Source organism: Hippocampus comes, unplaced genomic scaffold (assembly GCF_001891065.2).
Source record: "Hippocampus comes isolate QL1 unplaced genomic scaffold, H_comes_QL1_v1.1 scaffold45, whole genome shotgun sequence".
NCBI lineage: Eukaryota > Metazoa > Chordata > Actinopteri > Syngnathiformes > Syngnathidae > Hippocampus > Hippocampus comes.
The window spans coordinates 4,204,428-4,211,646 of record NW_017805783.1 but is presented as its reverse complement, the minus strand read 5'-3'; the positions used below and the strand labels follow the sequence as shown (position 1 = coordinate 4,211,646).

Here is a 7,219-nt window from a genome sequence, read left to right as displayed (position 1 = left end):
TTAGCTGTTGTCGTGTGTGACGTCATTTGCGTCGACGCTGATTGGTTGAAATCAAAAGACGCTCTTGCGTACATGTTCGCGCTGAAGCACGCACAGCAGAGAGCAGCGGACTATCTACTGCTGAGGCTCGCTTAGTTTGAGTGGCGTCGCCACAACAGTAATACCCTCGCCTCGCATTCTCATGGCCTCGCCATATCTCGGAGATTTTGAAATTTCGGCCCGAACGGAAGCCACAAAGGGTACACGTATGCACACAAAAGGAAGATTAATCATTGAATGTCGAGTATTTGAATAGCGTTTTGTGTAAACTAATTCATGCGTGATCGGCCATATATATATATAATTATTTATTTATTTGTTTTTTCCCGGAATTTTCAGAAAAGTCCACTTTCATCTCTGTTCCTTGGAATGCCCCACACCGTGAACATTTTTTTTCTGGAAATGGGTAGAAGTAGTTTGTAGTTTTTGTGTAAAACTCCGTCCATCAAGCACTGAATTAATTTGTCATCATAGGACCATTGAATAACAAGGACGTTGTATCATCAAATAATTTGAATATTGCTTCACATCAAAAGGTCATTTTCATGAGAGAAAAAAAAATTTGGCCTGCCATCAAGCACCTTCCTGCTGCCTTGGACTGAAACGAGAATCTAAAGATAAATGTGAACTTAGGAAATGACATGTGCACTTAGATGCTCATTGCACAATCTTCCTCCTTGCTGATAATTATGTGTGTAATCTAACAATTACATATTTCAATTAAAAATTCATAAACTATTGTCCCTTTAGATATCGACCAGTCTATGAGATAATTGCAGCGCCCATTTTGCTGTATTTATTGCAGCAATTACAACCTCCACTGTCTGAATTATGATTGCCATCAGAGCAGCACTAACCTTGATTCTAATGGACAACCAAGAGGCTTAATAGTTCTTCCACATGATTTAATCTTAACCTATGAGTAAAAAATGAGCCGAGGTTAATCAACCAAACATAAATTGAAGCTGTGATTTGACCCGTCTAAATGGTGCACATCCCCTTCGCTGCAAAATAGTGCCGATCTTTAACGGGAGATAATCATAAATTAAAAGACTGTGGAGAGCACATTTTATGATGCCACCTACATGTGAGTTTTATGATGTCAGCTTCCAGTGTGCTATAGGACTCCCGCGAAGACATCCCCAAACATCTTCTTTATGAGTGGTTGCAATATTTGAGTAGTTCTAATGTTGTAATGAGTGCGGTGTTAAAGATCTCCATCTGGTGACATCGCTAAATGAGTGTGTCATTGCAAATTTGTTGCTCAACAGAGACGGCCTCCGATGAGTAAGACCATCCTGCTCATCGTGTCCCTCTGACACTCAGGAGCCCTCACGTCCATGCAGCCAATCTGTTGATACCACTTGCCACGTTTCTCTCTCATTCCTCTTTTCACTTTTTGATGCCTCTGCCTTTCATTGTCTTCGTCTCCTGCCTCACCCCCGCTGATCGTAATCTGGAGCTGTCAAGCCACTAGTAATTGAAACTGACTTGATGAATCGCTTAATTACCTTTAATAGCTGATTCAAGTGGAGCTGAATAATGAAGATAACCGAGAATGAAGTCGAGGTTGTGGAGCTTTTGTCTGTCTAATTGTTGTGTTGTTGTTTTGAGGCAGCGTGTTGTTGTTATTCCATCGTGAATGCCCACAAGCTCGCTCGGAAGACTTTAAAACCTTTTTTCTTTTACTCAGTTTACTAAGAAGACTGGAATGATCGAGTCAATTAACAAGCAGCATTCAAAACAAAACAGAAGTTTTAGAAGTGGAAAGAAAAAAACAAAACTGCAAAATGGACACTTTTATTTGCCCTCTCAGCTTGTTTTTGGAGTTGGCTGCGGTATGGGTTGTGCAGTGCCTGACTTGGCTCTGAGGCACACTTGTGTCGAGATTGCCATCCTTTAATATCCAACCACGATGCCCAGCGGTACCAGCAGACCTGGCTCAGCACACTCTGACCTATAAAGCATATGAACATTTTGCATTCCAGTCCCATATATTATTGAATAATTGGACGGCTTACCCACGAGTCAGCAGTATCTCATTTCTGTGATGGGACTGAAGTAGCAGGTTGCCATCGAGTTGATGCTATCAATCTGCAGAATCTAAATTGTACAACCATCCTCTTCCATTTAACTTCATGTAAATGTGTTGTGTATTCTCATTTTGAGTGCTGTTCATTCGATCCTGCTATACTAACTTTATACAGAACCTTGAAAGTGGTCACACTCCTGTGGCTGCTCGGCATATACTGTATATGCACTAATCACAAAATATTTGTAATATTGGACTTTCGGGTTAAATTTCACAATTAACATGAACTGCAATATAACCTTTACTTGTGAACTTTATTTGACCATCTCTCAACTTTTAAATGCACATGCTCAACTGTTCAGTGTTTTCGTATTGAAAGATTGTTTTCCAAGGATGTTGACTTCTACACCTATCTGTGCCTCTGCCAGTGTCTCTGTAGCCAATTGCGACCCTGTGATGACAAATTTCGACACTCTCAGCTCAGCGGCTGCTTCCCTCTGAGAGCAGCCTTGTCATGGGGATGCACTATTCATAAAATGTTGGCTGTCCTCATGATTTCGTAGCGTAGAATTGTATTAGCTGATTTATGGATCAAACACCTGTTGTGGACTTTGTCATTCAGCCCTTGGTAGAGAACAGCAAGATGTGCAAAAAGCACTAAAACACAGTCTGTCTGTCCATCCACCCGCACATTCGTCCGCATGAAAATCAGGGCGGTACAGAGCGTACGCCTGAGTATGCCGTGCTTGAACATTGGCAAAACAGAAATTAGACTCGCTGGAGTTTCTGCATGACATTGGCACATGAACTGTAATATCTCCCCTTTTGGAATATGTGTGTGTGACGTACAGTTGGAGACCACCTTGCACCTTCCAGTCGTGCAGCAAATCAACCTTTTTCCCCTTTCCCCTACACTCCAGATTCCTGAGGGTTTCCTGTTTGTTTTATTCCCAATCAAAAAGCAACAAACATGAAGAAAATAACAGGAAGAGTTCACACCTCAAAAAAATCTGCACTGATAAACAAACAGGGCATAACAGGAGTAACGTCTGTACTGAATTACCTTGAGACATTTTGTCATGTAGTGAGAACACCCATTCATTTTGCCCTTGAAAATTGGGCTCTGATGTCCACTCACCCAATTATGTAGCAGAATATTTTTGTCTGCTAAAGCACCATGATTTAGATTTTATATGTTGGCTGTGATGTTCCATTGACTGAGTGGTTATGCTAATGAATTTTTAAAATGCATGAGGAATACGTTGATGCTCTCCTTCTCTTAATTCGACTTTAAATATCAATCCACAGTAAAACCTGCATTATCGAATACACTAAAATGGTTTTAAGCATATCGGTGCAAATGCATGTAACTATTTTAAGACTGTTCAAAGATGGGACCAAATACACAAACACCTAGACTTGCCTGGAGCACTGAGGTGTAGAGATTACTCATTTTGGGGCCTAAGCCTTTCAAAGTCAATGCATTATTAGTTTGACGAGAAGAAATAGAAGACTTTACAATGGAATTTGTCCAGCCTATTGGCTCAGACAGGATAAATTGAAGGCAAAAAGGAGCTAACCAAATACACCTAAAATGCATTTGTCTGGGATTGACAAGATCTTTAGCTTTTTATTGGGATCTATGTCAATATTAGCAACCTTTCCTTTCCTTTGGTGGAGACATGATGGTGTTCTTACAGGATGTTCTCCTCCGTTTACTCCAATATTAATCATATTCAGGGTCACAGGCTGAAGCCTATTCCAGCAGGTGTGGTTCACTTCTGTTTTTGAAAAATACATACGTGGAACTTCTTTTCTGTTCTGTAAATATAACTAAAGACCCAAAAACCCAAAATGTTCCGCTGGTCCTTGACATTGAAGTGAAGATAGATGCATTGTTTGTCAAGATATCCAGAAGGTTCCGGACAGAATCGGACTCTATAAACGCAGACTCTGATAGATGTCAAAAAATATATGCACAAGGCCGTCAAAGTACATGTAATGACGCTTATACAATAACCAGGATAACAACGAGAACCAAAAGCGCTTGCAAAAGGCAAGGAGAAGGTAAACATGCTTGTTGGTTCAAATATGTTGTTGGTGTTCTTTAAGATCTTTGGAAAAAATTTGAATGTCATCAAGATATACAAAACAACATACATTCAGTGGATCCTGGATTTCATCATTAATGACATTTTGAAAAACTGCAGGGGCATTAGCTAGTCCACATGGCATTACAAGGTACTGTACTCAAATTTTCCTAATGGAGCCTTGAAGGCCATCTTCCACTCATCCCCCTCACAGATTCTTACCTGGTGATTAGCACTACAAAGATGCAACTTTGAAAAAATGGTCACAGATTGTGAGGTCGCAAAAGCAGAGTCTAAAAGAGGGAGAGGGTTCTTGTTTTCGATGGTGATTTTGTTTAGGCCTCTGTAATCAACACACGGGCGCAATGACTTTCTTTTTGATATAAAAGAATTTTTTCCCCCAAGGGAGATTTAGATGGCCTGATTAAACCAGAAGCGAGGGAATCGGTAATATATTCTTGCAGTGCTTCCTGTTCCAGCCGAGATTCCTTGTGTAGTCTAGACGAAGGTAGAGATGCTCTGTGAATAAGGTCTTTAGCACAACCGTACGGAGGGTGCAGAGGCAAAGATTGAGCATGGTTTTTGCTAAAAACATGGCTCAGATAATGGTATTCCTCTGGCACTTTCTTTCAACAAATTACTGAGCTGATTCTACATTCACCCTCTCTGGTAGCAGACTGTAAACAATGACTGAAGCAAAATGGACTCCAGTTTTCATTGGTTGAACGGTTCCATGCACTTGTGACTCTGGAGCCAAGTCTAGCCTAAGACTACTGGTGTCGACCTAGCGGGCATAATGAACATTTTTTGACTGGGCTGGTCCACGGACCACCTGATGGGACTGCTCCACTCTGCTTTCCCGGGGCCTCTCCCTGATGCAGTTGTCCAGTCGGATGCTAATGTGTTCCGCAATGTCGTAGTGTTGTCATGGATAGCCAGTTCATCTTTTAAGTAGGAACTCAGTTTGCGGCGAAAAAAAAACACTTTCCACCACCAATATACGAAAACCGAGTAGTCAGCGACCGACTGACTACCCTGAGCACAGTCCAGTAATTGTCCCCCAGCCTCATTCCCCAGGCAGGATGGTGGAACACCCAACGGAATTCTGCCAGAAAATTAGGAAAGGAGGACCGAAGTTCTGGTTGCACATTGCGTATGACATTGTTTTATTCTCACATGCTGAGTTTAAATATTAAATAGGACAGCTCCAAAATGAATTACTTTTGGAGTGGCGTGTACTTTTTCAACACAATCAAAATTAGCTTGATCCATCTAAAGACAGTTCATTCCAAGTGACATGTCATGCTTGTTGACAATCTGATGACCGATGTTTCCGGAGCTAAGGAGTGGTGGGTTTTCGAGCAGCTGCAGAGAAGAAACAGCTCAATGTGTGCTGTAGGTGTAGTTGGGTGCAGTCTTCTATGCGAGCCGACCGCCCACTCAGCATGCATCCGTCTAACTGTACCTGTCGTTTTCAAAAATCTCCCTTATCCCCTTTTCTCTGTCAGTCAGGCTGTATAAAATGTATCTTTCTGAGACTACGGATTTGGTGTCTTAAGACCAGAACACAACTGCACCCCTTCCTCTCTATCGCAGACCTCTTCAGGCTTTGGCATCCTCAGCTCACTACCTCCCCCCACAGATCACTTCATACAATAATATATATGTGCTCTTTCACACAGTAAAAAATTTAATTCCTGTTCATCCCTTCACAAGTGAAGGCGTCCTCATAAGTCAAAAATATTATTTGAAATTATTTGATAAAATATTTGACACAGTCTCTCTCTGACTGACAATAACAACCAACAATGCCACAATTCCAACATCCTGCCTTTTGAATGGAAATGAATAAAGCAATGCCTCTGCTAAATACTTCATATCACGGGTTCCCAAACTGTTTTTTTCCATCCACCCCATTTTGGAAATGTATGGCATGACACAATCGTAACACTGTCCGTGTTGATCCCCATACAGCCCCCCCCCCTCCACTCCCCAATATGTTGCTTACCAGCACCATTGTTTAAAATCCTCTTAACACAGTGTAGGCTACAATGCAGTGGACTTTTGTAGCTGCTGAAAGAAAGACAGTGATTTACTCAGAAAACGCAGCACCATCTCTCAAAGTCATCACTGCAGCATTTCCCCAATGTACGGCCATCTATCTAATAGAAAGTGACAACACATTGCCATGCTTGTCTCTGCATTAGGGAGAATGTATAGGGCTCAGAATGGATTGGGTGGCATGTAGAAATGTTGATGTATTTTTTTTTCTTGACTCTGTTTTTACTCAAATTGTGCAGAAATGTGGAAGAACCATTTTGTATTACAGCCAAGTATGTTTCATACACGCCGGTTTACCAATTTTGAAGATAAATTTAAAACCCAGACATTGTAAAGGCATCATATTGATTGTGGCAGCATACTGTGGAGGCAATGTCTGGTAGAAGTATGGTTTTATTTACTGTAATCCCCTTAGCATGCAGGGGGCCGCACCCCCTGCATCTGCCCTGACCATCTCCACAACCACACTCTCCATTGCTGCGTACAAGATTCGTTTTCAGCCGGCTGCATGGAGCATTTTTGCTGGTAATGTATCAGGAGACATTATATTCTCCGTTTGTTCACTCAGTGTTGAGGACACCCTAACCTTGGGAGTGACTTTGACAGCTGTCAGTGTTCCTCAAAGCTGCCTGCACAGTGAATCTTAACATGCTTCACAAGCAAAAGGGAGGGTATTATTGAAGGTGTGAGAACTAAGAAATATTTTCTAAAACACACAAACACACACACACACACATACACACACACACACACACACACACACACACACACATACACACACGTATACTGTACGATAAATAAAATATTTTATTTTTGCAATTGAATTGTCTCACTTCTATCAGTCTCCCTTCCCTCTTAATTTTTTTATAGTTCTTTGTATTATCATAGCACACTATCGAGGTTAGATCAGGCTCTATCACAATTACAAGCAGGCAAAGAACATATTTTGTCTGATCTGTAGAACTCTTGTGCATGCAGAAAGGTTTTTATTTAAACT

The 7,219-nt window shown here is 41.3% G+C and overlaps 1 protein-coding gene and 1 long non-coding RNA gene across 4 annotated transcripts in view; one reads left to right on the top strand and one right to left on the bottom strand.

Annotated features, from left to right (window-relative positions):
* LOC109525018 (uncharacterized) overlaps positions 1 to 4,276 on the bottom strand; it is an 8,942-nt gene extending 4,666 nt beyond the window's left edge. The window contains exons 1-2 of the long non-coding RNA XR_002170065.1: positions 4,265 to 4,276; positions 2,054 to 2,055 (exon numbers count right to left, since the gene is read on the bottom strand). This is a non-coding gene — a long non-coding RNA (uncharacterized LOC109525018). The remainder of the gene's footprint in view (positions 1 to 2,053; positions 2,056 to 4,264) is intronic.
* LOC109525017 (tetratricopeptide repeat protein 28) overlaps positions 1 to 7,219 on the top strand; it is a 185,100-nt gene that overhangs the window by 149,796 nt on the left and 28,085 nt on the right. The window lies entirely within an intron of this gene.